General features: G+C 34.7%; 1 protein-coding gene across 4 annotated transcripts in view; it reads right to left on the reverse strand.

The window, feature by feature from the left end:
- Window positions 1-16,174, reverse strand: part of GALNT13 (polypeptide N-acetylgalactosaminyltransferase 13) — a 540,913-nt gene that overhangs the window by 500,128 nt on the left and 24,611 nt on the right. For all 4 annotated transcript variants that reach the window (XM_019456666.2, XM_019456651.2, XM_019456658.2 and 1 more), the window contains exon 2: window positions 4,603-4,673. The gene's annotated coding sequence lies outside the window, so the exon portion shown is untranslated. The remainder of the gene's footprint in view (window positions 1-4,602; window positions 4,674-16,174) is intronic.

The following is a 16,174-nucleotide window of genomic DNA, read 5'->3' on the forward strand; positions in this document are numbered from 1 at the left end:
TCCCAAAATATTCTTTGTTTTTTTTTTTTTCTATTGCCTACCAATTAAATTCAAAGTTGTAAATGTGTTTACCACTATTTCCTACAGCCTAGCCCCAGCCTTAATTTTCCAGTGTTATCTGTTTTGAGACCAACACAAGAAACTTATCCTGCTGCCTAATTAATGTCAAGTACGCCACTTCAATTCTAAGCTCTTTTATGCCATTTCCTTGACTTCTCTGTGAACATTTTCCACCTGCACCAAGATCTAGTGCAAATGCAACCTCCATGATGAAATCTTGAGCGAATGCTGTTCAGAATTAAACCTTTCTTAAATCTCCTCTAATGCTTTATTCTTTTTCACATATAGGGACTTGTTTTTTTTTTTATTATTTCTCAAATTATTTAAAGGGCTTTATTAATTCGATTACTTTAGGCCACTCTCCTGACACCATATCCTAATACCACATCCTTCATTTATGCCTGTGCCTGTGTTATTTCCTTAAATTGAACACAGAATTTTCTTGAGTCATTTTTGTCCTTCCCTCCTACTTGCTGCTCCAGTACTAAACCAGCATGGTGTTTCTCATATTAGCGGAGCATGCAATTAATATCTATTGAATGAAGTGAAATATTATCACTAAATGTAATCACTAGCTTTGTTTTTCAGAGACCAAACACGAAAATTGAAAGGAGAAGCATTCTGTAAGTCCTTTATTCTCAAAACCAACAGTAGTGTGAGAACACAGAGTGACCTATTCTCTCTTAGGGCAATAATATTTTAAATACCAGAAAGTTCGAAAATATCCCTCAGGTAAAATGTTGCTGGCAGTTTGTTTCAAGAAGTTATGTGTAAAAGGACTGGAATCAGTGGATGATTGCAATGGAAAAAGATGAAGATCACCAAAGAGATGGAAAGGGAAAGTGTCAGTGTGGTCAGTGTGGTGTCGTAAGCACGTCCCTCAGTGATGACACACTTTACGAGGACAAATAGGGAGGGCGATAATTAAGTCTAGCTAAACTCTTCATTCCATTGCATGAAATGGCAGGAGAACTGCAGGAAAACAGTGTGGTTAGGCATTTCAAATTCTGAGGAGAAGCACAAGATATGGTCTCTGCCTTAGAGAGGGAACTTTTTCACTTTTTAAGTTTTCTTTACACAAGCAGCATTTTTTAAAGGCGATTTGTTTCAGATTGCCAAGTGGTCCTATTAGCAATATGTAACAGCGAGAAACTTAGCATGTCTGATTTCATACTGCTATTTCCTTTGCTGCTGTGGTGAATAGTTTAGTAATTCTGCTTAGCCCTGTATGTAGGCACGTTACAGCTAAGATCTGCAGAAACCACTCTTTACCCAAAACCTACTTCACCCAGAAGATAAGGAAGTACAGAAATGATTATTCTATGATTAAGACTTACAGGAATGGCATGACCAGATTTCTGTGTACAAAGATGAACTGAGCAAGGACAAAGAAGTTACATGACCTTTCTTGGATTTCTACAGATATTAGTCACCTTTTGACTCCAACTCCTTTCCACCATCCCCTTTTGCTAATGTACAAGCAGCTCAAATTCTATGCTGAGGGAAGATGCTTCTCTGGGATGGTAGTCTGCTATTTCCTCAGTTTGCTGTCTTTCTGAATAAAGTCGCTTTCCTTGCCCCAACCCCTTGCCTCTTGACTTACCGCCTGTCCTGTGGGAGCAGAATAAGCTTGAGCTGGGTAACAAATGAAAGGCAATTATCATTTATTTTAGTTGAAATTCAATAATCAACTACTTATATACTAAAGAATTCTTATGCATGATCTGAGGTTTTGGAGCAGTGTTTTTATGCAAATAAAAGAAAGTTACATCAACCACAAATTTTCAGTCCTTAACACTCAGGTGAAAAGTATAAAGAAACAGGACTTTAGAATTGGATCAGCCTCAAAGCTTCATTGCCATGAATGATAGATTGAAACTTTCTATTGTGCATTTTCCTCAAACAAAACAATGGGGACAATAACATACTTGCTTAGATTAAATGAGATATTGAATGCAAAGTACATGGGATAGAGTAAATACTTAATAAATTTTGTTTCCTTGTCCACATGGCTTCAATGTCCATAAATTGTTTCATAAAGCATCAGATGAGATTATGACCTCAAGTTAACTGACCATCATTTCAACTATTTTCTTTATTTTATATCTGTAAGTTTGTCCTGTCTCTTTCAAAATAAGCATTTCAGACTCTGGAAACACTTCACACTGCCTCTTCTTTTCTACAAAAAGCACACACATTTCAGCCTAGATATACAAATAACACACAATAGGATATATATGTGTGCTGATTTTATATACTGTATATTTACATGCTGATTACCTAAATGGTTTGTTTCTTCACTAAAAGTTAAAAGATGTCTACATTTATAAAGAAGGCTGAACTTTAGTTCCTTTTGGCACATGTCAATCAACAGTATTCACTGAGTACTTTTGTGGTGTACTTTATGTAACGTTAGGATGCTTATTAACAAATATATTTAAATTGAATTATCAAATTACTTTGTACCTGGAATTGTGCTATACTTTACACGTGTTAACACACTAGAAATTAAGTAGTTCCTAATATTACATCCATTTTATTTTTTTATATTAACTGTAATTTATTGTCAAATTGTTTTCCATACAACACCCAGTACTCATCCCAACAGCTGCCCTCCTCAATGCCCATCACCCACTTTCCCTGTCATCCCACCCCCCATCAACCCTCAGTTTATTCTCAGTATTTAACAGTCTCTTATGGTTTGCTTCCATCCCTCTCTGTAACTTTTTTCCCCCTTCCCCTCCCCCATGGTCTTCTGTTAAGTTTCTAAGAATCCACATATGAGTGAAAACATATGGTATCTGTCTTTCTCTGCCTGCCTTATTTTACTTAGCATAATACCCTCCAGTTCCATCTAATCTTACATCCATTTTAAAGAAACATTAAGTATGTTTTTTTGAGAGAGGGAAAGAGCAAGCAAGGGAGAGAGGTGGGGGGGGGGAGAGAGACAGAGAGAGAGAGAGAGAGAGAGAGAGAGAGAGAGAGAGAGAGAGAGAGAGCAGAGCCAGACATGGGGTTCGATCCCACAAACCTGGGATCATGACCTGAGCCAAAATTGAGAGTCGGACCCTCAAATGACTATGCCACCCAGGTGCCCCGACATTAAGTAATTTGTTCAGTCATACAGCTAATAAGTGATAAATCCAGTATTTAAAGCCAGGTGGTCTGAATTCCTAAACATACTCTAGACTACGTTTTTAAAGTTGTTATATTGGGAGACAGCATAAAAACATCAATGCTACCATTATTGTTTCTACATTTTTTGGAAATTCTCCTTTAGAACTGTCTTCCTAAACATCTCACTTCATCAAACAAGGAACACAAGCATGTAAAATCTAGGAGTCTGATTCTGTGGTCCCTCCAAACTCTGAAAATAATAATAGGCTTTAATTTTATTTGGTTGTTTTTTTTAATGAATGAGAGAAAACTCTTGAAGAACTTCAGAATACTAATTCTAAACCTGTTTTTTGTTTTTGTTTTTGTTTGTTTTTATCAAAGATTACCTTAGGTGATTTTTTCAGGACCTACATTTTCATTTATTTCACACCAGTTCAAGGCAGTCCAAGCTTGGGGTGTGTGGGTGGCTCTGTCGGTAAAACATCCCAACTTCAGCTCAGGTTGTGATCTCCTGGTTCATGGGTTCGAGCCCCATGTTGGGCTCTGTGCTGACAGCTCAGAGCCTGGAGCCTGCTTCAGATTCTGTGTCCCCCTCTCTCGCTGCCCCTCCCCTTCTCTCTCTCTCTCAAAAATAAATAAACATTAAAAAAAATTTTAAAGCATTCCAAGTTGGACTGGAGATTGGAAAGCATCATTTGACAAGAAAGCAATGACATGATAGACAATACAGAAAAAAATACATTTTCAGAATAATGCTTAAAGAAAACACAAATATAAATAAATTATCAGAACACGTTTAAACTCTTAAATATTCAGCCTCTTAGATAGGTTATTTAACTGTCTACATTAATAGTTGGAGACCATATTTTCTGAAAAGTCTTGGTTCAAAGCCCAGATTCACCACTTTGAAAAGATGTTGAGTAAGGTAGTAAAACTTCTTAGGTCTCAGGTTTATTTATAAAATGAGGATAAAAATAATAATCTTAAAATATTTCAGGGAGAATTATAGGCAACACACACAAGTTACCTGATTCACAGTAAATCTTAATACTGGGCCAATCTTAATACTTAATTTAATACTCTTTTTTAAAGTTCCCGTATCAGCACTGGTTAATAACACCTGCTTTCTACACTCTACTCAACTTATGATCAAGAGAAAAACATCTCATTTAAATATAAGTGAGAAATATCATGTGCAAGTTATATAAGTAGAACAATAGTAAAATTTGTCATCAGAAATCTTGAATTTATACAACTTAATTCAGACTAGCAAACAGCTCATCAAATTTTTTATCTTTTATATACATTTTGCCTCAATATTCACAAATATCAAGAACCATAAATAGAAATGTGTTCTTTTATGACTGCCAAATTCATTCAGCATGACTGCAATTGAGTGGAAAAATAAAAATACATATTACTTACTGTATGTGGCGTTTGGCAATTTCAAAATGATTTGCAAACATTCATCTTCAAAATACTCCTACAAAATGCATCTGTGAAGAGAAAAAAATCCAAATGAGTAAGCGATTTGCCAAGGTCACAGAAAAGCTAATCCAGACCAACAGAAACTTAGACAATACATAAACATACTGAAATAAGGTTTTGCAAAATATAGTTTATACACCTAGGAAAGTATAATGGGCTGATGAACAGAAATATTCCCAACTGTATGCAAATATCCCGTATTTAAGTCAAAGATAATACTCTTAAGAGGTAAGAAGAGTCTGCACATTGACTTCAAGAATATATGTGACAAACACAGCTTCCCTAGAACATGGCAGAACAACATAAAAGCAATTAAAAAGCATGATATAAGTAAATTTAAGTTGGAGACTTGAGGTGCTTATTAAAATAATTCAAGCTTTTTAAAATGTACTTTTGTCTGATATATGAAGATCACTGAGTTAGAAAAGAATTTTGCTTGATTTATCCAGAGAATTGCACCAATTCGCTTTGTAATTGCATTTCGATTCTAATTGAAAACCACGCACTGAGAAAAATGCATGCGTGCCATTTGCACACCTTACAAATATACACAAACATCCATTTCTTTCTTCTCAGAAGTTCACTTCTAAGGGGAAAGTTCATCAGATTCTACTAATTAAGTTGTTTTAGAGAAGAGGTGTTGGGAAAAGCACATTAATTTCAAACCTCAAAATATTTTCAACTTCAATGGATTTTATTCTACTGGGTATAGTGTGTTATAAAAGAAATACCTAAAAGGAAACAAAACCAAACACAACCTGATGACATATGTAACCCTTTAAAGTACAATGTGTTATTTCAGGCAGATCAAACACACTATGGAGGGTAGAAATAAAAATCCTCTTAAGTAGCAAGCATCATTAGTGGCATTCTCAGTGACCAGCAGAATCTCTGCCCACAGAGATTTGGTTTACAGTACTGAACAGAAATATGAGCTTACTAATGAGGGACGTGTACTTTTTGAGTTCACCAAAACCAAGTGTAATCAAATCAACAGTTTGACAAGCAGAAGAGGCATTCAGAGTTGAAAGTCTCATTTTTCTTCCTCTAGTGAATGGAAGACAAGATGACATGGACCTCTACCTGGCCCAAGAAGGAATGAGTTTACTAATACTCAACACAAAGCTTCTCAAACAAGAGGAGACTAGACAGAGTTAGCAATTTACAGTTAAATGCCAAAAGTGAATGAAGACACTTTTAAGAAGCTATGCATGTTTATAATTTCATTTTTGTAAGTGTAAAACTTAGAGCTTAACAGAAGATACAAATTCAGGTTCACATATAATTTCAAAAGAATTATAAAGTTCTAGCAATTTGCCAGACCTTATATTTCTTCAGATTTTAGCATATTCACCCTCCTAGGCAAGAGAACTGAAGTTAGCACTAAGCATGCCATTTGCCTAATTTGACACAGCTAAGAGGTGATCCTAGGCTCAGCAAAAGCTTTTCTAACACAGACTCTTCTCATTACAGCACCTGCTAGTCCCTACAACGTATCCAGAATAGAGGGTGCAAACTGGAACATAATAACCAGATCGGGCTTGCTTACTGACATGTTTTGTGTATCCCATGCCATGGTTTTAAAACCATTTTTTATTTATTTATTTATTTATTTATTTATTTAAAGTAGGAGATTTCTCATAAGAACCCACATTCCTACCCTCTTTGAAAGAGCAAAGATTTTGTAAGGCTGGGCTCACAGCCTCCAAGAACAGAGAAATGGCTGCCCCTCTTGGATGTGCACACTTTCTACACTCTCCTCTTTCCTACTTTTGCAAGCTGCCTTCTACCCTGCCATGTGCTAGCACTAAAGTATTTTGTTCCTGATCCCTATGTACCAAGTACAGTAAGACCTGTTTGCTGTGAAACTGGAGAGGAGGAACTTTCCTTATTTATAGTCAAAAAGCTTATTTCATTACGAGAGGCAATTGGTTATAATGACATTTCATTGGATTCTTATAATCAGGTATTATTGATTATCCTGTTTTATTTTATTATTTTATTCTTTTATTATCTTGTTTTAATCTATACACGTTTTCAAGTTTCATGGACTTGAATTTCCATATGTTCAAATATAGGTTTGATAATTTTTAAAGCTGAGGGAGAAATTTATAAACCCAACTGATTGGGACAAATCAAGGAATGAAATAATCTAAAATAAGGATTACATTTACCATGAACACATCTTCCAGAAAATTACTTCGTAGACTGGCAGGTGTACTATTTGATAAAACAATTGTAATAATAAAGAAAACTTCAATTTAACTAAATAAACTAGATTAAGAGAATACAGACCACTGAAGGTTAAAATCTGCAAACCATAAATTCTGGTTACATCATGACATATTGCAAATAACTTGAAATGTCAATATGTTTTGTATAATGTTTTAAAAAACACAGACCTGAAATTCTGGGTAGTTGTGGTAATACCAGCCACCTAAATCTGAAACTATTCACACATTCTGCAAAAATATACAGCTAAGGTGCCTGGGTGCTCAGTTGGTTAGGTGTCCAACTCCTAATTTTGGCTCAGGTTATGGCCTCACATATCATGGGATCAAGCCCTGTGTAGGGTTCTGGACTGACAGCACCCAGTCTGCTTGGGATTTTCTCTCCCTGTCTCTCTTCCCCTCCCCTGCTCATGTGTTTTCCCTCTGTCTCCCCCTCTCAAAATAAATAAATAAATATTTAATACACACACACACACACACACACACACACACAGCCAACAAAAACAAATAAAAACACACAAATCCTAGGCCTTCAGTATAACTGGAAGTTGGACAATAATAAAAAATGTCAAATTATCTGCAAATAGAAAATTAAACACCAATCTATAACAGAGTTACCTTTCAAACTCAAACTATATGTATTACAGAGATCTAAGAAGTCCAGAAAAATAGTGAGGAAAAGAGGAAAGGAAAGGTCCTAAAAGTGACACAAAACTCACTTTCAGAATGTCTACTAAAACTATAAAAATGTGAAAAACCTATCCAGACATTTTAGAACATGTACACAGAGAAGAAAGAGACAAAAGTATATAAACTTCAAGGTGGCAACAATTTTTTCTGAGGGACAAGTAAGGCATTTAAAAATGATAGGATATGTCAAAAAGACATAGGCCCCAGCTTCAAAAGTTCTTAATAGTCATATCTGGGACAAGTGGAAAATTGGAATACATAATTATCATAGAGAAAATTATTCATTATAGAAAATATAAATAACAGAAGTGAATAAAGTATATAGGGAAAAAGAAAATCCTGTTCCTTTGCCTGGAATGCAAAAATGTAACATCTAACAAATACAAAATGTAATATGTCATGATGTAACCAGAATGTAACAAAATGTAGATGTATTGATGAAGTTAGAAAATCACCATTAAGCAAACATGATAGGTAACTGTCAACAAAACACCTGTGGATCAGCAAAACACTCGTGGGTAAAAGTATGAGGTTGAGCAAGATATTTCCATAGTCTTAAAGCATCTTCTCACAAACCTCTTATTAATAATAATGGGGAAAATAATAACTTCCACAGACACCTGGGTAGCTCAGTCGGTTCAGTGTCCAACTCTTCATTTTGACTCAGGTCATTATCTCAGTTTGTGGGTTTGAGTACCTCGTCGGGCTCCAGGCTGACAGCATGGAGCCTTCTTGGGATTCTCTCTACACCCACCCCCTGCCCCTTCCCTGCTCACTCACTCACTCACTCACTCTCTCAAAGTAAGTAAATAAGCTTAAAAAAGGAAAATAAATAAAATAATAATGTTCAATGCAGAAACTTGGCAGAGACCACTGTAACAATCAAAGACAACATCAATAATGGAGCAAATAAACATGATGTGCCTCCAGGTCTGATGCACTTAAAAAGGACACATCACTTCTGTGGTACACACATTTGCCATAAATGCATAACCCGAGTCGATCATTAGGGAACATCAGGCAAGCTCAAAATGAGGAAAGTCTGAAGATATCTTCAAATTCAAAGTCATGAAAGACTGAGAAAATGTTCCAGATTAAAGGATTAAAAGGCATGACAACCAAATGCACATATTATCCTAGATATACTGTTATATAACAGTATTTTGTTGATAATAAATTTCTTAATTCCCATAATTTTACTGCGGTTATGTAAGACAATGTCCTTATTCATAGGAAATACATACTAAAATACTTCAAATAAAGAATCATGATGTCTGCAACTTATTCTCGAAAGATTCAGGGAAAAAATATGTATGTTAAGTATGTTACATGTATGTGTAATATGTTGCATCATTTATGTTACATATATGTAATATATGTAACATACAATTATGTAATTATGCTATACACACACATACACACACATATGGAGAGAGAGCAAGCAGAAATAATAAAGAAAAAGGAGCAAAATGTAAACAACTAACGAATCTGGACAAATAGTATTTAGGGTCTTAGGTACAATAATTGCAAATTTTCTATATGTTTGAAAGTATATCAAAATTTTAAATTAGAGAAAAAAGGTAGAAGTAAATAAATGTTTTACATTCATTAGGATATTTTGAGATTACAAAAAAATGGTCAAACAGATAAATCAATGACATGTTTTCAGATCAAGAAAAAAATTAAGAAGTTAAAAATAAACAGAATCATTGGCCAGGTTTTGGACAGCTAATATGACAAAAATCCATTTTACCTATCTCTCTATATACATCTTCCTGCATTTTATATATTTTATGTTGTTATGTAATTTATATATTAAATACTCCTATATTTAAAATAAAATATTGTTTATTTACAATTCACATATTTGTATTTGCATATTAAATACATAAAATAGAGCAGAATGAAAATAATTTTGGAGTCTAGCTTTGGGTTTTACATAAATAGTACAGAAAATATTATATCCAGCAAAAGTAAAGTTAAATAATGAAATTTTATTAACAAAAAAGATCATCAACAACTAAAGGGAAAAAAATAAAGAAAAAGATTATCAGATAGTATTTAAAGGGTATCAGTATAAGTGGTTATTCCTTATATAAGTGGTTATTCCTTATATAGTTGTTTTGGTAAATAAAAAATTACCAAGTTCTTGTTTATAAATTCAGAAAAAAATTAAAAATAAAATCAACCTTAATTCCTTAAACAATATATCTTATGTATAACTATCCTGTCTTTATTTTCAGACCACTCTTTAAAGAATTATATATACATATTATTTTATAATTAATTTCTCTTTTTACTTGTGAATTTCTTTCTGTAGCAATATCATGCTTTTTATCATTAAATGCAGAACCATTTTCCTGATTGATATCCCATGCATGTCATTATTTATTTTGTACTTTTTCACATCTGTTACCAAAAATACTAAAAATAAAAACACTGCTGTATACTGTTGTATATATCTTCTGCCAGAGCATGATTGTTTTCTTAGGCTAAAATACATAGAAGGGGAATTGTTAAGTCAAACAGCATGAGGCTGTTAAGACTTGATAATATTTTACTCTATTAATATGTTAATATAGTAAGTTAAATAATATAGCATTCATTAATATATCAATTATGTTAATAATACTTGACATATTTTATTAATACATATGTGCACAATTTTCATATTTGAACCACACAGTCAGGTTATATTTTATAATCCCTGCGGCCAGGGGTGGTCCTGACATAGTATTTGTTGTCTGTTTATAACTCGACTTGGCCCTAGTTCTTCATATTGTCATGTCTTGAATTGATTCCATGCATTCTTGGTATTATACATATTGAGTAGAACTTTCAAAGAAGTTACCACAAAATTTGACTTGAAATTAAAAAACTGTTTCTATGAGAAAAAAAAAAAAAACAGAACATTTTAATTAAATAATTATTTATTTTGGAGGATTTAACACAATTCCTTCTCTTACAAAGCAATAATCAAGTACTTCATAGGACTTAAAGAAGGAAAATAAGTACAAATAGACAAACATGCATTACAGTCTTGTAACTGGATTGTCACATGGCAAGGTGGTAAGGGGAAGGCAGGACTCACTGCAGGGTCCCCTGAATAATCCAAGCAGTTCTTCCGTGTCTCATTTCTAATTACAGAATGGTGTCAGAATGTCTGCATACTGTCATTTTATTTACATGAGCTATTACCATTTACATTTACTACACTAAATAGTACCTTTTTTTTTTTCAAGTGTCATTTTAATTGATGGCTTGCACCAATCTTCAACTTACTGCAGCCACTCTTCTTTCTTCCTGTGTTCACTTTGGATTCTTGCAGCTCCCCTACAGTTTTAGCAACTTTCTGGTCTGTAGATTCCATATTTTATATTCTTTTAACTTTAATTCTGGAGATTAATACCAATTTCATTCAATATAAACACCCATCAACCTTCTAAAGTCTTCGCTGGTCTGCCCTGGCAGGTCACCGAGCCACTGACAATCACAAGTTATGCCTCCCTTCACATGCCATGTGAGACAAAAGCTAAACTTTACCAAAGCGAGAGTGACGAACTCTTGTTTCCTCTCATATTTAAACCTCGTCATTGTGTCAAAGAATAAAATTAGATTAAATCAGAAAGATTTACTTCTCTCAAAATCATGTTGGTTGTTATTCCCATTTGTTCTGCCCTTTTGAGATGTGTGAGCATCAACTGTCTTTTTTATTTATTCCTCTATTTTCCTAGATATCAAAGCACAGTGATTAATCTATAACTTCTAAAGTCATCACTAGTATATTCTCATTCTCTCCCTCTCTCTCCCTCCCTGTCTCCTTCTCTCTCTCCCTCTCCTGATCATTCCCCACTCCCTACACTTTCACGTGGCCTTCAAGAACCCTAAGCTAACTCCCTTGCACAATTTCTATTGCAAATACAACTTAATAATCATCCCATGATAATTTCAATCATGAAAAGCATGACAAATCAGAAGCTCCTGAATATTGTACATTATCTCCATCTAATTCTCCTGAAGACCATTAACCAACTGATATGAGTACATAATTCCATATCCAGTCTATACTCTATGGTTAAATGCATAGGTAATGCTTTGACCAACGTCCTGGGAACCTTCGCCCCTTGATTTCTGACAGTGTGTCTACACTGTACAGTCTGTATGCTGTGAAAAATGTTTATCTATCCCTCTTCTCTATTTGCCCAGTTTGGGAGAAGTCAAGACCTTTTCCTAAACCAAGTCAATTCTTGTTTTCCCGCCATTTTTTTTTCATTGAATGTTCAAGGAACTGGCAAAGTGCCTTTTACCTGTCTCTCCATTCAAAGAGCTTTGAATACCTTCCCCTTCATCACCTGCTGCTGTCTACATGGAGATGAGAAAATTTAGACCCTTTATCCTGTAAATTGAAAGCTAAAACAGTTTTGCTTAACTCACTCCACCCCACTCTCAGCAAACACACAGTAAAGCATGGCATATTTTATACCCTTCACTTTAGCATTTTCTAGTTTCTGCAGAAATTTTACCTTTTCCTTTACATATCCCTATCTTTTGACTCATTCCACTTGCATGAAGTTATTCTAAACCAATTAGAGATACAGGCAAAGATCGATGTTCAGAGAATGTCATCAGTGCAATTTATAATATTTACTATTGTAAAGATTTAAAAGCAATCAGAGTGTCTAACAATTAGACATCAACTACATAAGTTGTGGTTTGTGCAGATAATAGAATTCTATGTAGTCACAAAACTCATGTCTCAAATAGTATTTATTTATATGCAGAAATCTAAACTATATTTAAAACAATTTACTTTCTAAAATAATATGAATAAAGGGGCAACTGCATAAATAATTATAAATATATATTTACATATATGTATATAAAATTCAGAAAGATTGACCGACTATATAGCAAAATGTTAATCGTTATCTCTGAATGATGTTAAAATATAAGCAGTATTAATCTTTCATTCTTTTCTTAATGTTGCAAATCTTCTGCAAAAATATATACATCATGTTATAATCCAAAAAGAAAGAATACTAGTTTACAAAAACTCAGAGGGAACAAAAGCAACAAAGTACATATATAAGAACCAAACGCACGGCTATAAATCAGACAAAACCTTAGCATTGAAAGAGCTGGAGACCAGCATAGACAAAAGTAGGGCATAATAAGATGCAACCGTCAAAAAGTTAGTAAAACATATTTTAAAATGTGATGCGGCTGGACTTGTCAGGTGCCTCCCCAATAACTATTCTCTCCTTCCTTGGTTATTACGTTCACTTCTATGCCCTTTGGCTTTTATCTAAAATGTAGATAAAATTGTTAGAACTCTGGGCAGCTGTTTTGAGTGCATAAATCTTCGGCCGGCTACAAGGATCCTAGCCCCCTGGTGACATGACAGAGCCATCTTATCACGCTTGGGTTACCAATATTAAGATTTCATATGTCGTGAGGAAAAAATAAATCACTAACTTCTTTAGGCTACGTGGGAGATACACTGGCTACACTTTCTAAGTGATGCTTATCATCTAAGAGTTTTCAGATACGAATAAAGAAAATGTTTCTCTGTGATGGATGTAATGATTATTTGACCAGCATATGTATTACCAAATATTAAGATTCATATGCCAAATAATACTTAAAATGAAGAAGGATTTAAAGGAGTGCAGAGAAGAGAAATGGAAAGAATTAACATTTAGGAAATTAGGATACCTTAATAATGACTCAAATGAGAAATTTATATTTCATAAAAAGAAATATTGAATAGTTTAGATTTAAGTGTGAAAGGATTTTTAAAATTAAATTCCAAACAGTGAAATAGCATTAATAGTAGAAGAGATTAGATTACATATTAAAAATGAATTTCCAGAAACTAAAAATTGTTTAGATAATAGTTATTTTTTAAAAAAAACAAAGACTCTTTTAAACATCTTTAAATCTACATTTAGAACTGAGGCCTTTCAAATCATGAGATCCAATCAGAAATATGGTATGAATATATGATGAACTTTAGGTAGTGATTGTTAGTTTTATTCTGCATGTTTTATGGTCAATATTTGTGTTTTTCTTCATGCTTTATGTCATTGCTTAAGTGTGTAACATTTGTATTAACTTCTTTTGAGAATTAGTTAAAATTTGTAGAGAATGCATCCTTACCTCAACCACACCATCCAAATACATGGTGTGGCAGGTTGTATCTTCCAAAGATGGTCACAACATCTCCTATCCATCATGCTCTTCTATGTGACCCTGACATCCCACCCCTCAAGAGATGAAGGTATAACTTTACCTCCTGGAATCTGAGCAGACTCCATGACTCATTAGACCAAGAAGATATGGTAGAAGAAATACTGTATCATTACTATGTGTGGCCTTTCACTGGCCTAGAATCTTCTGTTTTCTGCCCCTTGGAGCCTTCAACTGCCATGTAAAAAGTGAAGGCTACTCTGCCATGTTGAGGAGCAATCAGGCATCAGACATGTGACCAAAGAAACCATATTGGACATCCAGGTCATCTGGCCTTAGAGGACTTCACTCCCAGCCACCACCTGATGGCAACTACGAGAGAGAGCCCAAGTGGGAAGCTCCCAGCTGAGCCCAGTCAGTCCACAGAACTATGAGACATTATGAATAAACTGTTGCTTTAAGCCAATAAATTTCAGGACAATCTTTTGCATAGCAATAAGATAACCAAGAAAAAAAATGTGATCATTCTAGAGTCTAAAATATGGAAATATGAGGCAATAACCTAACATCTTTTATTTATTTACCTGAAATAATATATATAAACATATACTGACCAGAATGTGAATTGTTTTTATGATAATCTCTCTATTTTTCTGTCTCTGTCTCTACCTTTATCTATGCAAGTTATCTTACTTCCAATTAAAATTATTTCCAATGGTTTTCTGGCTACACACACACACACACACACACAGTGTTTTGGGGCAGCCATTCAGCTTATAAAAAATAATATATAGCAGAAACCTGAATGCCGTTCCCATATGAGGAACTGACAATACAGAAAGCAGTTTAAATTTGTTTTCTGTTCTCCCCCAAAGCATAACTGAAACCAATAAGACCAAGGAGAAAATTTAAAAGGAATCATATTGAAGCTCAGCACAAGGAAAGGTTCTCTTCCTGTGAGAAATGCCAAAACAGAATGGGCTGTCCCAATAAAGGGCTTAAGGAAGAGTTCGAGAAAAAGTTAAAAATCCATACTTTAGAAATGTGGAAAGAGACCTCAAGTACTGGCTAGTTGCTGAAATTAAATGGTTTTTTTATTTTTTATTTTTTTAACGTTTATTTATTTTTGAGGCAGAGAGAGACAGAGCATGAACGGGGGAGGGTCAGAGAGAGGGAGACACAGAATGTGAAACAGGCTCCAGGCTCTGAGCGGTCAGCACAGAGCCTGACGCGGGGCTCGAACTCACAGACCGCGAGATCATGACCCGAGCCGAAGTCGGACGCTTAACCGACTGAGCCACCCAGGCGCCCCTTAAATGGTTTTTAAGCACCCTTCTGAATCCATGATTTTGATAAATTTGTGCTGATTACTTTGGAATACACTGCACTAATATTTTTATATCCCCATCATATTCCAGAAAAAGATACCAGGAATGTCGCAAAGATTCATTCAAATAGAGCATCATTAAATTCATAACCCTTTATCCACTGAATCAATATTTAACAATTTCTCAAGACATTTATTGAATGACTAGCTATGTTATGGACTTTGGTAAGCCTCGGGGGAACAATAAGAAATACAATGCCTCTGTTGTGAGGAAGCACATAATTTAAAATGGGAGCAAGGAGGACACAATTAACTATGATAACATGGTGTAAGTTAGCAACAGCAATAGGCAAAAAGTGTTATGGGAACAGAAAAAAAAAAAAAAGAACAGAATAACTCTGGCTTGAAGACTTGAAAAAATTCTTTAAAAAAGAAGTATCATTTGATCCTTGGTGTGAGGGGACAGGCAATTCAAAGCTAACAAGCAGTGTGAGCAAAGAAGCTGCCATGGACATCAATGACATATCCAGGTAACACAGAAAGAATCCAGAGAGTCCTGAAAATAGGTTAGGAGGGTTTAAAAGATGAACTGTGAAGCTACAAAGGTCATTTGGGATAGAATTCTATGAATGATCTGGAATGATACACTAAGGAATTTGACATTTACTCTGCAGAGCTTTCGAAGGTTTTACACCCAGGAATGACATGTTCAAAATTGCAGACAGATCCCTCCATTTACAACGTGGAGTATGCAATGGACTGGACAGTGTGGGGGAGCTTTCTTTAGAGAAGCACGTTAGTCTTGGGTTTAGATTAGGTACAAATTTGACTGAGGGCAGGTAGGGTGACAGGATCACCCCTCAAGATCCTTCTCAACCTGAAACTCTAATTTCTGTCCCTTGCAAAAGAAAAGTGATCCAGACAAATTCTTATACATGACAGAAGTGGCAGAACTCTCAGGCCACAATGGCGAAAATCATGACAACACTGCCATTTCAAACACCTGATGTATTTAACAAGAAGTATATAGGGGCGCCTGGGTGGCTCAGTTGGTTAAGCGTCCACTTTGGCT

Source organism: Panthera pardus, unplaced genomic scaffold (assembly GCF_024362965.1).
Source record: "Panthera pardus isolate Hobbes unplaced genomic scaffold, ASM2436296v1 HiC_scaffold_10, whole genome shotgun sequence".
Taxonomy (NCBI): domain Eukaryota; kingdom Metazoa; phylum Chordata; class Mammalia; order Carnivora; family Felidae; genus Panthera; species Panthera pardus.